General features: G+C 49.1%; 1 protein-coding gene across 1 annotated transcript in view; it reads right to left on the reverse strand.

Annotated features, from left to right (window-relative positions):
• The window catches only part of RGS19 (regulator of G protein signaling 19), a 53,468-nt gene that overhangs the window by 15,872 nt on the left and 12,969 nt on the right, over positions 1-24,627 (reverse strand). The gene's annotated exons all lie outside the window — the stretch shown is intronic.

The following is a 24,627-nucleotide window of genomic DNA, read 5'->3' on the forward strand; positions in this document are numbered from 1 at the left end:
CATTTAGGCAGGAAAGAGCCACTGAGAAGGACGGTGCTCAAAGTTAGCAAGGGCTCATCTCCAGGACTGGAGCCAACGGAGCACTCTTGACAGCGGGAGAGGGGCACGAAAACAAAGGATGCAAGGAAGGAAATAAAGTGGGAACGAGAAAGTGCTGCTCATTTGGGAGTGTCTATCCAAGCAGCCCCTTCTGCAGTGCTCATTGCTAATGCATCACTGCGCCCTGTGCTCCGCTCCCCAGCTCAGAGCGCCATCACCGCATTACAGGTGTTTGCCCACACTACGTTCTGCCAGGGATTCATGTGCTCTGGTGGGAGCCCTACTGTAGACAAGGCCCTGGGGTCGTCCAGCCCTGCCCTGCCTACTCGACAGCTCTCACTGGTGGTAATTTTCCCTTAGATTTCTCTGGAACTGGATAAGGCAAGAGCCGAGCTTCTGCCTGTATGTACTACTTGGGCCCGGACAAATAAAAAACTGTTACAGGCTCCTTGGTAATGATCCAGGAGGAACATGGATTTGATTAACAGAGGCACACCCTGTCCTGGGGAGGTTCTAACCCCTCCTCAGCCAGAGGGACAAGAGAGGGTAGGAATGGCCAATGCGGATGGATGGATAGGAGCTACCCTGGAAAGTGTCTTGTCCTGCTATGGACAGGATGGAGAGAACCTGTGCCCTACAGTCACCCAGAACCACGGGCGCATGGCGAGCGCTATGCGAAGACCAGCTTTGCAGTCGAAGCAGTTTGCGCCTCTGCTCGCATGGGAGGGGACAGGGCACGGTTCAAGCCCCCCACAGAGCCATCTTCATAGTAGAGAGTTGAGTTTTACTGAGAGCCTCTGGCAGGGCCGTCCCTTAGGGGGGGCAGAGCCCGGGGCATAGGCGCCGAGTTTCTAATCTGCCGGGGGGGGTGCTCCCCCTGGCTCCACCCAGGCCCCGCCCTCACTCCACCCCTTCCCCCAAGGCCCCACCCCTGCCATGCCTCTTTCCCACCCAGTTCCGCCCCCTCCCCAAGTGCGCTGCGTGGTCGGTGCTGGGAGGGAGGGGGAGGCACTGATTGGTGGGGTGCGCCGGCAGGCAGGAGCTGGGGAGAGGGGGAGGTTCTGGTAGGGGGGCTCCTCCTCGCCCACCCCCTGCTCGCCTCCCCGATCGCCTTCTCACCCCGTTCTGACCTCTCTGCCCACGGTAGTCGCCCCAATTCGCCGTACCCAAGGGACAGCTCTGGCCTCCGGTACCCCAAACACCTGCACAGCATTTCACCAAGCAGGGAAGCAGGCCCTCACTAAGTGAAACACAGCCCCTAGGACATGCTCAGAAATACCTCCCACAAAGTGCTTTGTTGAGAGAAGGATTTCTGGCTGGGAGATCTCTGACTTCCACCTGGAAGGCAGATCAAACAAATCCCCCAAACATCCCATTAAACCCGTCCTTATCTATGAGGCAAGAGCCCTGAACAGTCTTCCTGGGGAGGGCCTCTTGTTTGGATGCGAGAGCCTCACAGGCAGGGGAAACAGGCATGTTATACCAAATATTATGATCCAAGGCTCTGCTTGGAATTCTGTTGCACAATCCGTGCTCTCCGCAGCCATGGAATTTACTGCCTCCCCGAGCGAGCTCCATCGTGACACTAAGACACAGCTGCATCTACTTCCCTCCTGGGAAGCCCAGTACGTGTAAGGGGAGTCGACAGACTCAGGAGCCAGAGGCAAGTCCAGTGATGCAGGATGGGACCGCACTAGAGAGGCCAAGGGAGAGTTGAATAGTGCCATCTGTGCACAGGGAGATGGGAAAAGGACGTTTTCTTACAGTTTTCATTTGCTAAGAGGCGCGAGTCAACGGCACAGGTACAGAGAAGCATTTCGGACGGCTGCTCTAAAGGCCGGAGGGGCTCTGAAGACACAATACACTCATGAGGTGATGGAGGCAAACACACCTCCTCTTCCACCACAGCCGCGGCAGAATCAGAGCAGAAAGAACCGTGCCAGACAGCAAAGTGGCTCATTGATCTGGGCTGCGCAAGCCAGAGGGCCCGCCCAAGCCCCCGGCGTGGCAAAGAGCTCTCAGCCCGTTTGGAAGACGTTTCACTGGCTGGGGGAAGGACCCCCCTGGCAGAACAGAAGACAATTACCAGGCCGTGACCACAGTTCTAAATGGATGGCGACGGAGGCATGCCAACCTGTCACGTTTATACTACTCAGCCGCTCCCAGAGGTGCTGCCCACCCACTTACCAAACCTTGTGAGCGTCGGTACTTTTATACCCCCAACATCCTGGTACCTGATCCCCCCACAATCTTTAACATATGTATTTATCCTCACAACACCGCTGGGAGGTAAGCAGTGCTGTTACCCCCATTTTACTGCTGGAGTGGATGGAGCAGCCCTACAGCAGCTCACACCAGACCTAGGTAACGATGTGATTAAGCAGCTGCCCTGCATCCCCAAGAGTCTTGAGTTCTGCAGGAATCCATACAATCCTCCCTCCTCTTTAAAATCTACCAGTAACTCCACCAGAGAGGCTGGGAGAAGCTACAACACACTGACAGCACCCAGCTGCACAGCTCCTTCTCAGCAACCAAGAGAGCGCAATAACCGACTTGGATGGCAACCAGTTTGGCACAGGGACTGTCTCTTTGCTGCGTGTTTGTACAATGCCCAGCACCCTGGGGCCATGATGGGGGTCTCTAAGCACTAATGCAATACAAATCATAAACAAGAACAATGCCTGCCTAAGGTTAGCCCCTCAATGAAGAGAACAGCTGGGTCAAAGGGAGCTGAAGCAAGACTGAAGTGTATCCAGCCACGACATCAACCTTTCCCCTCCATTTATCAAAGTAGCCTCAAGTTGGGGCGGGAGGCAGTCTTCCTCAATAGGAAGAATGGTGAGAAGCAGCTTCAGAGTGGCAGAGAACTATGCCCATCCTCTCAGATGGGAATCTAGCCACAATGATTCACGCACTGAGCATCTCCTTACTGGGGTCACTGTATCTTGGGCTGATGATGGGGCAACACGGAAACTTCAATGTGGGAAGAATTTTGCAGCCCACTTCTTTAGCAGGAAAAGTCACAGAGAACGCACCTTCCATAGGCTCCCAGGTCATTTCTGGGCTCAGTACAAGCCCTTGGGCCACGGTGGATAAAAACTGATGGGTTTTTTGGAGGAGTGGCAGGGGAAATGAAATTTTTTTCTGTTATTTAAATTATAATAAGTTTTTCTTTTTAAAAATAAACCAGCTTGAAGTGCAATTTGAATTTAATACAAAATATGTTAAGGCCTAAACTTATTAGGCTCTTTTAAAACAAATTTGAAAATATGCTGAATCCCTGAGTCTCTAGCAAAAACTTTGAGTTAAAGGCTGCTTTTCTATATAAAGAAAGAATCTGGGGAAAAAAACATCTAGATTTTGAGGTCAAGCTTTATAAATATGGCACACTAAGTCACGTATTGTATTAACGGCTCGTTTTGTTTAATAAAAATAAATTGTATATGCTGTTTGTGTGTTTAATTAAATTTCAGTTACCATCCTAATGCAACTTGACACAAATCATGAACAAAAAGTTAATTAGCTAGTAAAAAAGCAATAGATCCTTCACCATGTTCTATCATACTAAAATGGTACAGTTAATACAAATCTGAAAATATTAAGCTACATAACTGCTTAAATAGATGTATATAGCTAGAATAGCATATCCTCCTGGGTAGCAATTACAGAAGTACAAATGGAAAAAAGTTGAAATCAAGGCTTTCAATTTGGAGATTTAAATCATGTTTAAATAAATTCAACCTACTCTGGGGCTGGAATCTTTCCAGGCAAAATTTACCTGACACCTTCTAGCCAGGCAGCCCTGCTCTAATTCAAAGACTATTATCTTATAACGCTACATTTACCCCCACCCCTGCTTACCCACAGCATCGTTCAAAGGCTGCACGGCAACCCCATCCCACGCTGTACAGTCAATCCTGAACGGTAACACTGGTTAAACAACTATCCTTGGGTCATCTCACTGTTATGGCTACTCTGACCTTGTTACCTTGATGATCAAGACACCAGCTGTTCAATGCTTATTTACAGCTGTTGCTGCTTTTACTTCAACTTTGTATCATGGTACCTCATTTTAGGGCCACGTTCCATCCAGACTTATGTCTTCCACAACTTCCCAACTGAAAAGTTTACGGCACAATTATGCTCCAAAATTTAAGCTTTAATAAAAATTAAACACCATGATTGCAAAAAGAATCTTCATAATGTAAACCCAATTCAGCCATGCCTGGCTGCCTGCATTTGCAAATAAGACAGCCTGAAACAATAGTTCCAAGAGCTGTAACACATCCCTGTTGACTCTGGATCATAATGACAACAATTAAAATGTCACAATAATGAATTTTTTCACTGCTGAGCATTTTAGCAGAAACATCCAGCTAGCATGCTTAAACCATCATTTTTGGATGCAGCAGTGGATATTGCGGCGTGAGGAGGGTGGTTGCTGTCAAGGATGAGGATCTAAGTGTTGATGCCCTTCACCCAAAATTACACATCACTTCTGCCACTGCCTATTACATGAAGGTAAAAGCAAAAACTTCTCCCCAAAAGGAAAACCCTCAACTCTGCTGCTTGGTGCTCAATCCAGCAGATTCGCTGGGCACCAATGCTTTCACCACTTGTGTGTCGAAGCCTCCAATTCCCCACCCCTCTGATAACTCCTACAACACAGTTCTGTGCTGCCCGTACAAAATCCGCAGCATGGTGAACTGAACACTGGGAGGCAGCAGAAAATAGTTTGGTTTGGTTAGTCAATTTCCTAGTCAATAACCACACTTTTAAAATCATTTGGTGCTTGCCACAAACCTGTCAGGCTGCTGCATAATTCACAGAGGATGCCACCGAGATCAGGAACCGTTGTGCTAGGAGCTGTACAAACAAACAGCAAGTGACAGTTTCTGCCACAAAGATCTTAACAGTCTGACAAGATAGGCAAAGGGAAGGATGAGAAACAGGAGCAGAGAGCCAAAGTTACTTGCCCATATCACATGACAGAGTAGTGATAATGCTGGGAATAGAATCCAGATCTCCTGACTCCCAGCCCAGTGCATGCTATCCACTAGTCTAGGTTGTCTCTCTATATTCCCTTCACTCTACTTCACGCAAGGCTGCCTCCAGGATTCAGAAAGGACTGGACAGAGAAATTGTCTCATTGCTGATGACTGTGGACCACGTGGAAAGGCAGGAAGATGACTGCAAGAATGGGAGGTGGAGAGTGAGCTTGGTGGTGTGTCCACTCTTTTGCACTTTGGGAGACACCCCGTTATAATGAGAATTGCTTGTGAATTGGGATGTTACATGAGGCCATTTTTTCAGACCTGTCACTGTTACGGTGCTTTACGGCAGCCGGCTGCACTGGACTGTTACCCTGTGTACATGCCCCAGCTAAATGTTCTAGCAGGGCGTTAATACGGAGTGTAATTTGTGTGTTCACGCACATCTAGACAAATTGTGCGAGGCACTCTGTATGCCCCAGGAAACACAATGCAGCAATCCTCCTTTACAAGGTTCAGTCACAAATTTTGTTTGATTTGATTTTTAGCAGCAATATTTACACATTTCTCTCCCGGCCCTTTGAAGAAACTCCACTGTCCGATACATCTCACTGGAGCTAAAAGGGAGCGTCTCTATTTCTCTCCTCAAATGTCCCTATTTTTAGATTTCAAATGCTGGCAGAGTGCCTGTGACCTTGTTAACCTGCTTTGCAGTAATCTTGGCTTCTCTTTAAGGGGGCTTTGCAGTCAGGCAACCTTTGAAAGCCGTTCTCTTTTTGGTTTGCTTCTTATCGACTGAACCTTTCCCATTGCGTTGGCTGCAGTTTCATTTTACAGTGAACTCGAGCTGCAAACACCTAAATCCAAGCAGCAACCCAGCCTCAATCACTCTCCAAGCTTTACCAAGAACAGCTCCCTGACCCTACTCTTGAAACCTGCTTGTTCCAAGGAAAAGGAAGTGGCTAACCATGAACAAATGGAAATAGGGTACGGCCTTATAGACAGCCTTGCTCAGGTCTCCTGCCCTTGGTACATGCGCTAACTAAACCAAGGTTTCAACACGATGTAGAAAAGTAATTATCCACTAATACAAATCCTTGCTTCCCAACAGGGTAGCGGCTCCCAGCAGGAATGCAGCGCTCAGAGCCTCTAATTACAGTAAAACGGGATGATGCACAGGAACAGTGTAAACACCAGGAAACCCGGCTAGCCCAGGTGCTTGGAAAGCTTCCCCTTTAATCCTAAAAAGGGTTTACTCAGCTACATCTCTGCCCAGCTCCACTCCGCAGTGGGCCCAGAGGTGTGAGGGTGTGTCAGAGAGCAGGGTGGAGAGAGGAGAGCGCCGTAGCTGGAGAGCATATGAAGGGGAAAGCTGCTGGGAAGAAGAGTGAGGGGAAGACAGCATTTGAGCCTTCTGGGCAGGTGCTCCTGGGCTAACTCAAGCCAGTGGTTTTTAGTGTAGGCCTCTGTTTACACTTGCAATAACCGAAGCTACCAATGAACTGAACTCTGGGCAATCACATGCCATTCCTTCATCCGCTCCCCCTTCTCGGATTCAGGGCACGCACGAGATCCCTCTTCTCGGGCTCGTGAATGAGATGAGTCACGTAGAACCAGAGAGGCACGCAGGTGTGTGTGTGTGGGGGGAGAGCTGTAGAAACCCTGCACTGGTTAACCAGAATCTGAGTCCAAGGGTGGCGAGTATAAATGATGATCAGACCTGGCTGGGGAGGAGCACCAGGCAGTGGGCAGGAAAGCTGAGAAGAGCCAGGGGAGAAGCATCTGGCAGTGTCCTCTCTTGGGTGAAAGGCAGAAAGAAGCCTGCGCCTAAGGGGCATTTGAACTGAAGCTTGAGGGGAAGCTGTGGTGGCAGTTTCTCCGGGGATTACAGAAAGCAGATCAGGCTCCTGCGTCAGGCCTGGAGGGAGGGTCTGGGAGAAGCGGGGAGAGACTGAGCCCAGGAGCAGGGGGAGACCCTGGCGGGAGCCGAGCACAGGTAGGACTCCCAGATGGAAGGACCGGGATGGAATGCAGCCAGAGACCAGCTCACAGGAGCCCTCAGGTGGGGGATATGGCTGGTAGGAAGAGGGGGTCAAAGGAGGCAGCAGCAAGGAGTCTGGCAGTACAGACCATAGCTGCTCAATAAAGGGTCTTTGGCCTCCCAGAGTACTGGGAGGGCCTGGTTCCCCTGCCAGCCACGGGGGAATGTGGCATGAACTCCCCTGATATACAGGGATAAGGACTTTTGAAGGCCCTGGGATGAGAGGATGAAAGAACCACAGGGCCCAGAGTCAGGAAAAAAACAGGAAGGACTCTGGACTTTGTTACTCTGGAAGAAGTCAGATTAGAACGTGCATTGGCTAAAAAGGTCGAATAGCAACAAGAGACAGACCAACGCTGGACTGCCATGACCATCGGGGAGCTGATAGGGGGGCTGCTGGTCCACCCTGGTTCCAAGCCCCCACCAGCTACAAACATGTGGTTCTTGCTGGATGCCTTCATCCAAAAGATTTCAACGTTCTTTCATGAATAAAGGCGGGGCGAGTGTAGGGTTTGGTGGGGGGTTTGGACTAGCTTTAGTCCCGTGCGCCGACAGGGTGGGCTGTTGGCAGTATGTTCACCTGCAAGACCCCCACGTTCCTAGAAAGTCAAAGCAGGTGCAGGAGTGAACGGGTCAGTTTGTAACGGAGTAATCCACAAGGGAGCACAAGTCTTTGGGAACCCCTCTGTGGGCATCAGGGAGCCCATACGCTTGTACAACGAGGCAGGGTTACAGGGTTCATTTGGTGGCCCTGTGCAATGCTCACGCCCACGGAAGACTCTTTCCAGACCTGTGTCACGCCATGCTGCACACGGAGGGCAGAAGACCATTTGCTTTCATTAGGCGGCTCAGAAGAAACCCCTCAAGCCAACTGCAGAGGCAGCACTGACTCGCTCTCAGAGGAGCCCTGCTACAGTCCCACCCCGGGGCGGAAGAATAATGGCTGCTAGGAAGGGCCTCAATGGCATGGGGCATAAAGACAGGAGAAAATGCAGGTACGTATAAGGCCTGGAGGAGGAAAAAAGCGCACTACAGATGTCAGTTCACATCGTAACAAACCAGATTCCCTCCTGTCCCCATCACATGGAACTAGAAAGGGTAGCGGTGTAGCATCTGGAATCACATGGAGCAGGCTGTGATGTTGATCGGTGCACCCTGGTGTACCTGGCTAGCTCCTGACTGGTGAGGGGGTCGGAGGGAAAGGGAGGGACCTTGCTTTGCAATGCAGCTGGAGAGTTAACTCCTCTCACAGCAATTGCCGGCATATATTTTATAGGGTGTTTATGGACGTAATACACATAGCTGGCAAAAAGCAGAATATTAGGCAGTGCATAGAGACACTAGTGCAATTCAGAGAGAGAGGCCGCACTACAGCACACAGAAGGAAGTTCAGCTAGGATAGCTGATACCAGCGGTTGGAGTTGTAATACTTTGTCTCAAGAGCCTAGGAGAGGGAAGACTGTGTGCAAGAGACAGAGAGAGATAATTCTGAAAAAGAGGAAGACTTGAACAGGGGAGATTTCCCAAGCAGCCAGAATAAAATCTCCCTTAAAGGGGCCCTTGTTCATTTCTGACAAAGCTTCCCAAAGCCCAACATAACTAGCCTTTTCCCAGCAGTGCTAACTACCCAGCTGTGTGTTTGTAAAGCACCACTTCTGCCTCTTACCCTTGCTTTGCCATGGTCCCCTTGTCTCAGCGATGTCAGAATCTAGTGACTGTGAGCATCAGAATTCACTGCTGAGGGCCCAGTTCTGATGCCAGAAATTCTGGAGTGTGAAGAGGAGGAGGACAGCGTGCATATATTCATGGTTCTGGGATAGATTTTCAGGAGTTTATGAATTTCGGGTTTGGTCTTCAAAAGTCCTCACCAAAGCGTGCCCCCGCCCACAGCTCTGGGTGTACAAAGTACATTTAAAACATAACAGCATGGGACTTAGGCATGTAACTGTCTTTGCAAGGCCCGCATACAATTGCATGCTGAATTGGTGAGCTGTTACCACACACACATTAGTGTGCAGCCAAGTGGCTAGTTAGATACACTTTGTATGAACAACTACACATCCTGCATTGGTAGTCACAGCAACTATGCACCTGAACTGGGACATCTGGGTCTGTATTTCAAAACGTGTGTGTCTTGGTCATCAGTAATAAAAGGGAATATAGGGGTCATAGATGGAAAATGTTTTTAATAAACTCTGGGTGCACACAGGACCTTGACACTGACTCCTCGCCATTTTTAAAGCCTGGAGAGGGCAGGTCTTTACAATTTAAAAATTCAAAGTTGACCGCTACCACTGAGAAATACTATTCCTCTCCAAGAGCCACAGTTTTCCCTGGGATACAAATACAGTGTGTGAGCTTCCCCAGCAATTAACACTGATGCCACATGTGTGCGCATTCCTATCTCTAACACAGAAGAGTCTGGGGTACAGACACAGACAGACAAAATTTCAATTTCATCAGGAGAGAAAATTGTACTTTTGAACAATACAAAGAAAAAAAACTGTATAGAAAAGTTGTGGTTTTTTTTAAACGAGAAGCAGATAAATGAGAACAGAGTTCTTCCCTCTCAGAGCGTTTTCCTGTAAATTCACATAGCAGACTACCGCTAAGTCAGGTGTCCCAAGTGGGGAGTATGTCAGTTCGACGATCTGTTTGTCCTGTTTAACAGGATATAGCTACAAACACCATTGGCAGGATGCAAATTTTCCTTCAAAGTCACCATTATTTTACAACACACTGATGTTTTGATACACTGAAACATCACTCTGTAAGGCGTCAGTGCAATCATGACATCCGTTTGCCCCAGAGAAAATGACAAAGGTGGTAACTATAGACTGAAATACACTTAATATGGCACCCACACATCCTCCATCTATATTTTATGACTTGGAGTAGACTCCTACATTCGTACCAAAGAGCACAGAGTTGCTATCTACAACATTCACAATCCTGGATTGACAGAGACTAACAATCAGTCCACCAAGTTAAGTAGGAAGGGAGAAACTACAATGAGAACAGAAGTGGAACGAAGTATCACTTTAGAGCTATCACATGAACAGAGAGCGTATGAGAACTTAGGGTGTTAGCAAGAGGGAACCGAGACGTAGCTGAGTTGAAAAGTTTTGGACTGACTTTATCTGCTAGGCAGGGATTTCACATGAGCACAGGCCATACGGGGAGCTATCACATGCGAAATCTCTAATAAAGTGACATTTTAAGAGAGAGAGTCCTGCACATCCCGGGCTCCTGCAGTACTGCCCGAGACAAGAGAGAGAGCACACTTAATTCTAAACGATCTAGAGGAGGAACTGGGTGCTTCCAAAGAGCAGTCATGAAATCAAACAGCCCTTTCCCCGCCCCCCAGGTTGCTGGTTCAAACCTCAGCCCCTGCTGAGTTCTGAGTGCAAATCATTACAAGCTGCTAGCTGCTCCATGCTCTATCTGAAATAAGCTTGGCATCTTTGAAGGCACCAAGATTTGGATGGGCAGAGAGTGATTTGTATCCTCCTTGTTGCTAGAGGTGGTTAGGTCCGATTCTCAGTCTCTTTGTGCAAAGCAGCTGGGAAGTTGGCTTCTTGAGGGCTGCCCCTTTAAATCGCAGTGATCTAGGGCCACCTCCCAACACAGTCATGACATAAGAACAGCCATACTGGGTCAGACCAAAGGTCCATCTAGCCCAGTATCCTGTTTTCCAACAGTGGCCAATGCCAGGTGCCCCAGAGGGAATGAACAGAACAGGTAATCATCAAGTGATCCATCCCCTGTTGCCCATTCCCAGCTTCTGGCAAACAGAGGGACACCATCCCAGTCCACCCTGGCTGATAGCCATTGACGGACCTATCCTCCATGACAGTGGTTCTCAACATATTACACATTGTGGGCCACATATGCGGTCCACAATGTGTAACCTGGGCCATGGGGGCCAGGTGGCAGGGCAGGGGCAGCCCGGACCCCGACCCTGGACCCCAGACCCCCGCTGCCCGGGCCGCTGCCCCTGGACCCCGGGGGCCAGCCGGCTGCCCCGATCCCAGCTGGGAACCTAGGACACTAGGTATACCCGTGGCCTTTAGCACACATGCTAAAGCAGCACGGCTGCTCCATGAACTTCTCTAGCTCTTTTTCAAACCCTGTTATAATCTTGGCCTTCACAACATTCTCTGGCAAAGACTTCCACAGGCTGACAGTGCGTTGTGTGAAGAAATACTGCCTTTGCTTTGTTTTAAACCTGCTGCCTATTAATTTCATTTGGTGACCCGTAGTTCTTGTGTTATGAGAAGGAGTAAATAACACTTCCTTATTTACTTTCTCCATACCAGGCATGATTTTATAGACCTCAATCCTATCCCTGCTTAGTGGTCTTCAGCTTGGAAAAGAAAGTCCCAGTCTTATTAAACAAGACACACACGCACACACACACACACACACACACACACACACACGTCACCTACAGCTAAGAACATGAGAGCAGGCCTGTCACTGTTCTAAATTATGTTAGCCAGGAGTGGGGAGCTTCAAAGAGGACATAAAGCTACCTTCCCCTGCTCCTCTTGGATCTGTGCTGATCGCAGCTCACCCAGACCAGAGATTCTGGGCGGGTGTTTTGAGTCAATTCAGCAAAGCAGCAAAGGAGAGGCCTGTACCACTGCTGTACCTGTTCTGTGGATGGAAACCTTCAATCTAGCCATTCTGCGTGCCCCTCCAGCAGCAACCCAGCTATAGCTCTTGATACGGCATCTCAGTTTACGTGAAGCATTTAAACAGACGTGCAGATCTGAAGAAAGGAATAAAAAACTGAGTACCTCCTCTAACAGGAAAAGGAGTGGCAAGGGAAGTGGCAGAATCAAATGAAGAGTTCAGACCTTTTTTGGGAAAGCACCATCAATGAGTTCTCCTCTCCGGTGTGCCTTCCTGTGCAGAGTGAAAGCTGACAGGCCCGTCCCCGGATTGCTCCCATCTGTGTTGACGTGGTCCAGGAAACTCAGAGCTTGTGTTTCACACATTTACTAGACCAATGTTTTACTGGGGAGTGGAAAGATATATACCCCGACGGAATTACTGCCTGAGTTTTCGCTTTTCCTAGGAAGGATGATGTTTAAAAAAAACAAAACAAAAACAGCGCTGATCAAAGTCAAGGACAGGAATGGTGCAAAACTTACTCCACTTACTTCACAATCATCTTTTCTGCCCACTTCAAGTGCCTCGGAAGGCTGTAGTTTGTGCTCCCATGTACAATACAGACTGTCACCACACAGCCAGCTATGGGCATAGCTACAAAGACAGATACTCTGAGATAACAACATCCTGTGAGACACAAGCAACTTCCCAAGAGTTTCCGCCATTAAGCTAAAAGCAAGGCATTATGCCTGAGAGCTTAACGCCCCCAACAACTGGAAACCAAAGAGCTGCCCCCACCTGATCTGACCCACAGACGCACGAGTTTAGTGCTTGCTGGAAATACCTGGAATGTCCAGGCATTCCTGCTGGTTAAACTGATTTACTACAGCAAAACAGCTGCTGAGGATGCACCAGTATTAATACGGTTAATGATATGCTGATTTTCCTCTCCTGGAATGGGCATTATTGAATGATCCGCACAGGTCTCTGGTAGTCCCACGGCCACTTTCCCAGTAACAAGCCAGGGTAACTCATAAGAGCCAAATTTTCAGCCCGAACATACCTCATACATTACGTATACATTGCTTGTCCCTTCCACAAGCAGCACGCCTAACAGCTAGGCGTGCAATACTGCTTCTAACTTTCCATCACTCAAAGCCGCAGTCAGGAATCAAGGGCCTTTCACATAAAGCACCGGTTACCAACAAGAGTGAAAGAAGTTTGTTCTCAGCCTACGCAAAGGGCCGTCACTTTCTGATTCATCCCATACTGATCTGAGTGCTGAGTTACAAATTGTTACCGGTGTATAACCAAGGAGGAGCCGTTCCCGCTTTACACACAAAGTAAGGGTGGTTCTTTTGGGTTTTCTGGCCACAAGTTACTCAAAGAAAAACACAATCAGAAATGCAACCTCAGTTTCCTTTTTTCAATGAAATGCTCCACGCACTGTCACCGGCTGAGAGCTCTGCACCTGGAGTGTTAACCCAAGACTGAAGCAAAGTGAAAACTGATTTGAGATTGCCATGCTTGGGCTTCCTCTACTCTGCTGATGTCACCAATTCCAGCATTTTCCAGAGGGGGAGGCATAGCCAGAGGGAGACCCTGAAATGCCACCACCAATCAAATCCCAATTTTCAGTTAACACTGGAAAGAAGCAATCCCATAGCACGACGGGCAAAAACGGGATTCATATTAAAGTGAATGACACAGAGGTTTGTGAGCAGGAAAGCGCATGGGACATGTTATTTCTACAGCTTCGCTGGGGTAGGGGCCCCTGAGCGATGAGATCAACAGGGCGGGGAGTGTGCCGTGGGTGGGTGTCCTGATCTGAATAGCCAAAGAAAAACTGAGCTGATTTTCCAGATCTCCAGGTGCCTGTGCTTGGAGAGCACCTCCCCCAGCTGAAGCATTGGGTTATCAGTCAAGTGCAAGGCCCAACACCAGCTGTTTTCTTCAGCTTCGAAAGGGGGCGAGGGGGCACAATGACCAGTTATCTCCCTTCTACTCCATGACACACCCACACACTTAAAACCCAAACCAGCTTGACAGCAGCCATCCCATGGCTCAGCCCAGGCAAGTGGTTCAGAGAAAGGGTTCCTTTTGCAAAGTCATTCTCTTTCACTGCGCCGGAAAACCAGGGGTTCCCCTTTTCAGTGTGACAGCTTTCTGGTTAGGCCCACCCGCTTCTCAATTTGCCAAGAAGGCACCTCCCTTCCCATGGTCATAAAGCACCGCACCCATCCCCCAGGAGGGCACTGCCTGTCCTTGCCCCTTAAGGCAAGTATGCTCCTGCCTCTCTTCCCAAAGAGACGCCACTCAGCGTATGTCTACAGTATGGAGACTTGTCTACAGTACAGAGACTACACCAGCACTGCTACATCGCCGTGGTTATGCTGGCTTAACTCCATCATGTAGACGTAATGTACACAGAAGGGGTTTTTCCGTCAGTGTAGGAACTTTACCTCCCTGAGCAACGGTAGCTAGGCTGACAGAAGCATTCGTCCATCAACTTAGCTGTGTCTGCAAGGGGGGGGGGGGGGGAGGTAACTGAATTTCCCAGCCCAGTCACACAGACCACATGGTGTAAAACACAGGAACAATGGATGAGACACAACACAGGGGAGCGGAGCTCCAGAGAACGTGCCTGGGAAGTTGTAACAGTGGCTCCCCCAATTCAAGCCAGCAGAGACCACTTCATACATCACCAGCTGCTGTTTACACAGGGGAGGGACCAGGTGAACCACTGTCCCCCAGCAGAGGAAAGCGGCAGTGTTTAAAGAAGGACTTCTCCTAGAGGACACCTATCTTTTTGCCAGTGTATCATAAGCATGAATCTAATTGGCCTTTCACGTGGGTTTCCAGGACTTCCCTGGCTGTTTCTGCTAATCATCAGAGACATCCATTTAGAGCAGTGGTTTTCAAACTTTTTTTCTGGTGACCCAATTGAAGAAAATTGTTGGTTCCCGCAACCCAGTGGAGCTGGGGATGAGTGGCTTGGGGTCTGGGAGGGGGCTCAGGGCTGGAGCAGAGGGTTGGGGTGCGGGGGTAAGGGCTGTGGGGTGGGGCTGGGAATGAGGGGTTCAGGGTGTGGGAGGGGGCTCTGGGCTAGGGCAGAGGGTTGGGGTGCAGGAAGGAGTCAGGGCTCTGGGCTGGGGGTGCAGGCTCTGGGATGAGGCCAAGGATGAGGGAGCTCTGGATTTGCGGGGGGCGCAGGGCTGGGGCAGGGGATTGAGGTGGATGGGGGGGGTCAGGGCTCTGGGCTGGGGGTGCGGGCATGAGGGGATTGGGGTGCAGGAAGGGGCGTTGGAGGGTTGGGGGGGCTCAGGGTTGGGGCAGGGGATTGGGGCGTGGGATTGGGACATGGGTTTACCTCCGGCGGCTCCCGGTCAGAAGCGCAGCCGGGGTGCAGAGACAGGCTTCCCTCCTGTCCTGGCACTGCGGACCGCGCTGCACCCCAGAAGTGGCAAGCAGGTCTGGCTCCTAGGCGGAGGCATGCAAGCAGCTCCGCGCGGCTCTCGCTCACAGGCACCGCCCCCAACTATCTCAGACTATTATCTCTGCCAACAGGATCCACGCAGGACACAGCCTTTCCTTTCCACCCATTACAGCCCAATCTGAAGTCTAGTTCTAACTCCATCTGAAGTCAGTTTCTACATTAAAGCAATTGAAGCTGTATTGTTCTATAACCTCCTTCAGTCTTAAGGTGGTCCAAATAAGAGCATTTATTGGCTCCCTCCACAAAGGGAGGAAGCCTTGGTCTGTCATGACCTTTTACAGAGCTCGAAAGGACTGAGGTCAACACCAGACTCATTGCAGGATGCAGGAAAAGTTGAAACTACACGCGTGGGTGGGAGACTCTGTTTCAAAACACTGACACCTTCAGTGCTAACAAAGGAAACACCATAAGTGGCAAACAGCTGGACAGTCAGACTTCACAAGTTCACACTGTGGCAATCCGCAAACCCTTGCAGTCACATGAAAGAAACAGCAACTCACAACAGTTCCAAGGACTGTTACACTGAAGAGCCCGGACGACCACTCTGAAAAGTTTTCAGTTTTACATATTGCACCTAGGGCTCTTGCTAAGTGCGTTCTGAACACACACTAACAGAGGAGGGAGAAACAAACATCATGCTGACAAAATGCCAATACCACTAGAAGATTCGTCCTCCATCCTCCCTGCAACAACAAAAAAAACCTTCCTCTTTTACCCGATGGCCCCTAGGAAGAGCCTGAGCGAATAAGCTTCTCGAGGTGCCCGGAACATCAGCAAATCCGGACTCTTTTAGATCAAGTCAGGGGAAATTCTAGAACAGAGGGTCTTCCCCCACTGCGTGTGGGGCCGGAACATGAGGGGAACCACCAGTTTCTATGGCAACCCGGACCCAAACAGTTTAGACCTTTATAAGGCAAAATCAGCTTCTTGAATTTCACCCAGAACTGAGTGGGAAGCCCTTGCAGATTACAAAGCATAGGTTTATTATGCACCACCATTAAATTGCTATGTAAACTGGGCAGCTGCAGTCTATATATTTTTAGACACAACAAATCCTGCATCTTGGCAGGGGGTTAGACTAGCCAGATGACCCTGGCGGTCCCGTCTTACCCAATGATTCTATGACACTGGCTCATGGTTTTGAATGGGACTGAAATGCGGTCCCCAAGCAGAGTGCATTCTTGCAATCCAGGGCTCTCAATCCAAGGATCTCAGTACACTTTGCCAAGGGGGCTGGAAATGTCCGCAGCACATAGACTGGGCAGCAGAGGCTCATAGACAGGCCCCAAGTCACACAAGTTAGTAGCAGGGTTTCCCCAAGACTTCTCTACTCTGACCACTGAACAGCCTCCCACGCAGGATTTCAACGACATTCAGCTATGCTCTTCACACCAATTTGCACTGTACAATCAACGGGGTTGTGTGTGTGTGTGTGTGCGCGCGGGGGGGGGGAGTTATGCCATCCCTTAGGGAGGAGAGTTCTCCACACTCCAGTCAGAATGTCTGTTTGCTTACTCGCTAACTCATGGCAACAGGTAACATAACCAGGCTGAGAGACATTTCTGCACCCCATGTGCACTCAGGACAGCTTTATTCAGTTCCCCCACCCTGCCCCTATAGGCAGGAAAATGCAGCATTCGCCCTTCAGATCAGCCCCATGTGCTCTTGCCGTTTGCACAGGAACTGTACTGCTCCTCCGATCCCCTGCCCGTTCCCCTCGCAGCAGTCAGATTACTAGGAGCTCAGCAACACAAGGGCTGATCTTCCAGGCGCTCAGAGAGCGGCCCCACTATGAAATTAATGGAGCAGGCAGAAGTTCGCGGACTCAGCCCTAGGTTATTTTGTAATACTACATTGGGACTGGACTTGATGCTTTAGAGACAGAGAAGCCACAGTGCTTGAAAACTGAGTGAGTCAATATAAGGGATGGGGATGGAGAAGAAATCCCATCTGATGACAAAATTCATGCTGGTGACGCCCGTTTGCTGCGGGACAGGATGCAGCAGTTCGAATGCTCCAGGCTCTAGAGCAGTGGTTCTCAACCTGGGGCCCATGGGCTACGTGCGGCCCAATCAGCACACGTGCGGCCCATGTGACATCCTCGGAGACATACAAGTAGTGTACACATTGTGTGGATGAGGCCCACATAACACACAGACAGCTGCATATGCGTCCCACAGTGGTAAATAGATTGAGAACCACTGCTCCAGAGGGACTCCCAAAGCTGCTCTCCAAAACACCTGGCACGTCTCAGCGCAGCGAACAGCACTCTGCCTACGCAGACGACGGCACCCCGCACCGTGACGGCTGTCTCTCAGCCTCGGCAGCCTGCACTTGCTACCTGGCAGCGGTACAGGAAGTTGTACGAGCTATTATTAGGGTTGGTATTTTTCTTTAGCAATGTAGTTTAAAAAAAGAATAGAAGGTGGGGCTTGAAAACACATCAGACAGTTACAAGCCATGGACGCCAGCCCCCAAGAGAAACCCAGAGTGCTCCACCATCTTGGCTGCTTGGGGCAACGGTGCTGCCATTGGGTCTCGCTGTTCTCCTCCAATCCTTAGCAAACAGGAGCTCCAACTAACAGCCCAGAATAGGAACCGATCATTGCCACGCTACTGTCGTTGCAAGGGTTCCCCAACTAATACCTGAACCAGTCCAAGGGCCAGGCCCTGATCTTCAAAGCCCACCATGAATGGGGACCAAGCTACTCAAGGGGCTGTCTCTCCCTCCACAGCCATGACAGCCGTGCACCTCAAGAACAATGGAGCTACCCATGTGGAGTCTCTCAGGGACGCGAGCCCTCCCAGAGACGAGTGCAATGACTTCGAAACTTGCTCCATCCAAATCCAAGCCCATCAACACCCAACACCGAGATAATGCCGAGAATCCATCACCTCAAGGTGACAAGGGAAACAGACTAAACTTTAATGCTGGCCTCGGCTGGCAGGTGCCAGCTAGTGCTTTCCTTTCCCCCTCATCAGCTAAACACTCAGTGGCCCTCTACTTGTTCTCCACCTCTTCAGGGAGCAAATGGGAGGCAGGGATCAAACCAGTGGAAGCGACAGCAGCTCAGGAGAGCTCTCTATGGTAAAACCAGCAGTCCCAGTGCAAAGCCCCTCTCTCTGTGGGGAGCAGCAGGCACTCGCCAGTGGGGAAATCTGTCACTGCTGGCAAAAGAGGTGTGTGTGTGTGTGGGGGGTGTCCTCACCCTGGACAGAGGCAGGGCCATTTACTTCACGTGCTGCTAACATATGATTTCCTGGATCAATTAACTAGGGGTGGTTGAACATTTTCTCTCTCACACACAAAGCATTTACTTTACATGGGGAAAACAATTGATTTTTTGGTCTAAAATCAATGCCTAGAAATGAAAACATTTCAATTCTGAAATGCCACCATACTGTCTCATGAGAGATGCCATTCAGGTGCCTCATGCTCCCATTCTCCTCTCTGGGCCAGGCTCCCCAGCTGGACTACATCTCCCAGGATGCACCACAACCACGCACCTGCCATAATACACCACCTCCCCTCACCAAGAGGGAAGCCCATGGCGCGTCATGCAAGATGCAGTCAAACCTGGCCGACAGACACAATAGGGAGTATGAGGTATCTGAACTACAGCTCCCAGGAGGCACCACAGCAGCGTTTCAGAAAACCAAAATATTTTGGTTTTCATCTCGCCCCCCCCCCCCCCCAAAGGAAAGTTTTCCTCAGAACAAAACCTCATTTTCCAGCTACCTCCACCATAAATTCCTTGGGAGCAAAGTCAATAGTAGCTTGTCAGTGAGCCATGCAAGCCCCCAACCACCATTCTGCCCCCTGCCTCATGAAGCCTTGCTCAAGTTTCTGACCCTTCGCGATCATGTAAATTCTCCGAGCCTCCACCTCCCCCCATTTCTTAGGGGGGAGTAATGCATCCCTACCTCACAAGTTGGGCAGCGAGGGCTAGCTCCTTAGGGTCTGTGAGATCCTTTGAGATCCCCGGATGACCAGTGCTACTGGAGTGCAAAGCAAAGTATTGTTAATTTCCCCTCTGCATTTCATCACTTTTATAAATTCAGCTTCCAGCAACAAATGCAGATGAGTCTGTGCAGCTGGTGGGAGAGGAGAGACACTTTTATGGGATCTTTTTACCATCCAACAATTGTGCTGGCATCCCAGAACAGAAACTAAAAGCCAGACGTTTATTTTAGACTCAGGGTTGGGAGGGAGGCCTAGGCCTTAACCAGAAAAGAAGGAGCGGACCAAGCTATTTCCAGTCATCGCTGGTGATAAAGAATGGGTGTTATTTCCCACTGTACCTCCAGCCTCTCTTGCTGCCCCCTCTTTTCACCCAATGAACCAGGCACTGGGACAGAGCTTGCTTAGGAGAAGGGGGAGCCAAGACGGCCAATCCTACCCAAAACGGGCACGTGGCATCAGAGCTGAGCCAACAGTGGAACACGTTTCCCCATGAATATTCACTCACATCTGAGAGTAAATTTTTATTGGGTCACGACTCTAAAACCCTTTCACTTTCTCATCAGCACTAGAGCTTTCTCAGCGGTGAACACTTGTGTTAAACGCAATTTAAGCAAGAATACTGGTCAAAACTACGTAACTAATCAACACAACAGGGACTGCGAACATCCAGAGGAGAGCAACAAAAATAACACAAGGTTTAGAGAACCTGACCTATGAGAAAAGGCATGTTCAGTCTTGAGAAAAGAAGACCGAGTGGGGACCTGATAACAGTCTTCAAATCTGTTAAGGGCTGTTATACAGAGGACGGTGATCAATTGTTTTCCACGTTCATTAAAGGTAGGACAAGAAATGGGCTTAATCTACAGCAAGGGAGATATTAGGTTAGATATTAGGAAAACTTTTCTAATTACAAGGGTAGTTACACTCTGGAGTTGGCTTCCAAGGGAGGTTGTGGAATCTCCATCATTGAAGGTTTTTAAGAACAGGTTGGACAGACACCTGTCAGGGATGGTCTAGGTTTATTTGATCCTGCTTCAGTGCAGGGGGCTGGACATGATGACCTCACAAGGTCCCTTCCAGCCCTACATTTTTATATTTCACAACAGACTGCCCATAAGTGACCTGCAGACTGTGAATCTGAACAACGTACAGCCCCCAAAATATTCAAGAATTTAGACACTTCTTTGTGAACAGAAATAAACAGGGAGAGGTCTCAATTTTCCACCACACCAAGCATTGTCATACAAGCCTGTGAAAAGGGACATCAAACACTATCAGATCAGGATTCTATACCACAGGCAATGTTCAACACCTGCTTTGCACAGGTTTAAGCGACTAACCAAACTGCAAGGCAGTAGAGATTGATGCTCAACAGTCTGTCCAAGAGGTTACATGTTGCAAGTTATTTGTTCACCTCCCTTCCACCTGTCTAAACACCCTCCTGGTTTGTTAGTTCACCTAGAAAGCCAAGACATCTCCTACTTGTTCAGTGATTCTAGCCAGGTAACTGAGTTTGCAGCATTCTGCCCTGGCTGAAGCAGGTAGAGAACTTTTGCACCTTCAGTGACCATCTTCTCACTAGCCCTAGTCATTCCCCGGACCTGGCAGCATTACCCGCAGCTCCACTTCTTCTGTGGCTGCCATCTCTACATCAGATTTTCAATTTTCAGCACAGTTTCCCCCCCGGGTTTAGTTCTTACTGATGTGTGTTCCTGTTCGTGGTTGGATCAAGGCTTCAGCACAATGGAATATGAGAAATTAAGAGATGGCAGCAAGGAACACCATAGGCCGGGGCAACCCGTAGGACTCAACTGCAGACTCATCCCGTAACTAGGCAGCCCTAAGAATTGCTGCAGGCCTCTTCCTCAGCACAGAAACCATAGGGATGGCTGGATCCAGGAGGAATATGAGCCCAGGGGCTCAGGCAACCGGATCTGTGTTAAAACCAACAATGCCTATGGAGGGGGAGAGAGGGACACGCACAGGCTCACTTGGGTAGGGTGTACAGCTGCTGCCAGTCTACCTGCCTGCTGGAAAACCAGGCCTCTCCTTTGCGCTGGCAGCAGACAGATCCCGGCAGAGCGGTTAAAAGCTCCTCTCTTCCTACTCAGGTATCTCCTTATCAACAATGTAGCTCAACAGCCAGTGGCCAACGACTGTAAACAGGAGCGAGAAATGCGTCTTCCTTCCAGCCGTTCACCATTCGGAACCCTCATGCCGCGGGGGGCGGGGAGGGGACAGCGCTCTATCATCGGATCCATCTTTCCCAACCCTAATTTCTACGTCTGGTCTGTGGATAACGATCAGATTGCTCCAGGGTTCCCAGCCATTTTCACCCACTGGATTTGCGGAGGGCACATGGCTGTGGGAACAGTCCAACACACTAACCCTAACCTGGCCTCTGTTAACCCTTCGCTTGCTGTTTGCTAGCACAGTCTCTGTGTGACGATAGTGCAGCATGACAACTCTTCCTTATGTTCATAGCTCCACCACGCAGAGTGCTGCAAAGCAGACAGACCTACCTGGGGTGCTTTACCCCACATCCCACAATAGGCAGCACTTAAATGGTTAAAAGCCTGAAACCGATTTGCCTAGATTGTGTTCTGATGTGAGGGCAAAACCCATCTCTCACCCTAATCTGTAGCAACTGTCCCTGAGATTCCACCTACGCTGATCGAAAGCACAAGATAATGGAGTATATTTCAAACCACATAAGGGGGCATATTCTCAGCTAGTGTCCATTGCCACAACTCCATAGACTTTACCAGAGCGGTGACAATCTACCCCAGCTGAGGAGGTCCAAATATATTTTGTATCCATTGGAGTGGTGGGAATTTAGTAGCATGTTTTACTCATCCCACTTTGAACTCCTTCAGAATAAAAAGGAACAGAATTAGCCGCAGTCTGCTCATCAGCAACTTGTAAAAACAGCTTGTGAACTATCAGCATGCGACCGAACCTCTGTATGAACGAAATGGGGGGGGACCAAGTTGTACTTGACTGCCTTGTCCTAAATCTGTCCACAGCCATACAGGGTTATATAAAATGCCACATATCTGAGCCCTTTTTAGCCACAGTAGCAACAGAACAGAAGCACCAAACTTCTAAGGGTAGCAGGCAGGGAAAGGGAATGGCTCTCTTTAAAATCTAGCAGAATCTTGTAAGGGGTGAAGAGCTACAAGTGTGGTTAATGTCTTGCAAAACTGTTTCAGCTGGGGGGGGGGGGGGCAAATTTCACCGCGATCCTGTCCCCTGAACCAGCAAAGACTGATCAAACAAGAGGAGGCATACAGAACTTCCGAATCAAAAGATATGTCTTAGCTGAAAGGTCTCAGCCATAAACATGTCTCAGCACTGCGGAATTTGTTTTCCTCTAGGGACCTGTTGAGTTTCCTCAGCAGCAGTGAAATTCTAGGAGGCACACACATATTAGGTTATATATTTATTAATTGCACAGGGTCTCCAAAGGTATTTTGATACCCCTGCTTAACACTGTCCAGAAAGCTGTGACATCCCTAGAGTTTGATGAGCTCCAGCCAACTCAGGGCACAGATGGGAAGTGAAGTGAACACAGTCACCCAAAGAAGTAGGTTATGTTATAAATTCATTTCCCTACACATATCTAATGGGAGTCTCCTAACGGAGTTGCAGTGTGTTCAGCGTTCATTAGAAAAACCTGTACTGCAGTCTAACAATGCAATCCATACATGGCTGTTACAGCACCTTGCCTTAGCCTCACACTACCATAAAAACGTAAGTAATTACTAAGTAGAGTAAAAGCAGCACACACAATAACCAACCCTGACTGAAAATTTTAAAAGACAAGTAGTGGAGTTTAAAGAGCATATTTATAGGAGGATTAATGCCACTGTGATACACAGGCAGCTATTAAACAGTCGTTGATGCTCCATAAAAGATGTCTAACAATCAATAATTATTTGTTTAGCATCTGCTTACAACTGAACTGAAGGCATACTTGAACTCTCTTTGAAAGGCATGGCACCATCAACCAACACGGTGGTCCACAGAAAGAGAGAAGGGAGAAAAAATGAAAAAAACAGATAAATGTGGATCCAGTTAGGACAGTGGCTCTCAAAGCCGGTCTGCCCCTTGTTCAGGGAAAGCCCCTGGCGCACCGGACCGGTTTGTTTACCTGCCGCGTCCGCAGGTTTGGCCGATCGCAGCTCCCACTGGCCGCGGTTCGCTGCTCCAGGCCAATGGGGGCTGTGGGAAGAGGCGCGGGCCAAGGGACGTGCTGGCCGCTCTTCCCGCAGCCCCAGTTGGCCTGTTAAATCCTGGGCATCTCTTTGAAAAATGAAGGAGACCCATGTTTTTATTCAATTCTTCCAGTCCTGGAATTAATATTTTGGGGGTGGACCCAGACATGCATTGCCAATTATAACATTCTCAACGTTGGTTACAATTATTATTATTCGGGGCAAGAAATGGATCTGACATTGCCACTTTAAATACACCCCCTGACCACAACCACCAGGAGGGGGAACAAATCATCAAGAACCGTTTTTGTCATCTGAACTCAGAGTTAAAGACAAGAAGGTGACTAAGCACATCTTCCAAGGAAATGAGCCACCAGTGACAGGGAGACTCAACCCATATGAACGTTTAGAAAAGCAAACCTCACATGCAACTGAGCAATGCTGACATCAGGCAAGAATGCCAGAAACCACTGACATTTTGGCTAAGCTGTTGTTATCCAAGTAAGCGAGTTTGATCAAGCCTTTTTTTGCTGGAATAACAGTGGGCTTGCACTCTCTCTGAGACAAGCAACATTCATTTTCTTTCTTTTAACATGTATGTGGGGCTGAGTCCCTTTTAGGTGATTATTTCCTTGGAAAACGTGCTGGTTGTCTCAGCTGGGATAGTTAAAGGAGCCTAAGGGGTTGTGACACCTGATTCTCATTGAATTGCCCAGGGGTGTTTGAGGGCCCAACTCCTTTAGATGCTTTTGCCAATTAAAGAGGTTTCCCATCCAGTTTAACCCAGGATTTGTAGCACCCAAGAGAGCATACTATGCGTTACCTAGGGAGGTGGTAGAATCTCCTTCCTTAGAAGTTTTTAAGGTCAGGCTTGACAAAGCCCTGGCTGGGATGATTTAATTGGGGATTGGTCCTGCTTTGAGCAGGGGGTTGGACTAGATGACCTCCTGAGGTCCCTTCCAACCCTGATATTCTATGATTCTATGATACTTGAAGTCTTCATAGCAACACTGGATGCCTTTTGGGAAGATATGCTTTAGTCAAATGCTTGTTACTGGGCTCAAGATAGGAATAATTGGAAGAAATCCTGTGGCCTGTGTTCTACAGGGAGTCAGATGAGATGACCTAATGGTCCTTTCCGGTCTACCTAGAGGTTGGGGAGGGGCAAGGGGCTTTGAACAGGGGCCTGCTCTTATTAATTCTAAGAGGGTCTTTTATTTTTTAAACATGCACAAAACAGCGCCAGTCTGGCCTTTAGAAGG

Source organism: Natator depressus, chromosome 13 (assembly GCF_965152275.1).
Source record: "Natator depressus isolate rNatDep1 chromosome 13, rNatDep2.hap1, whole genome shotgun sequence".
Classification (NCBI taxonomy): Eukaryota; Metazoa; Chordata; order Testudines; family Cheloniidae; genus Natator; species Natator depressus.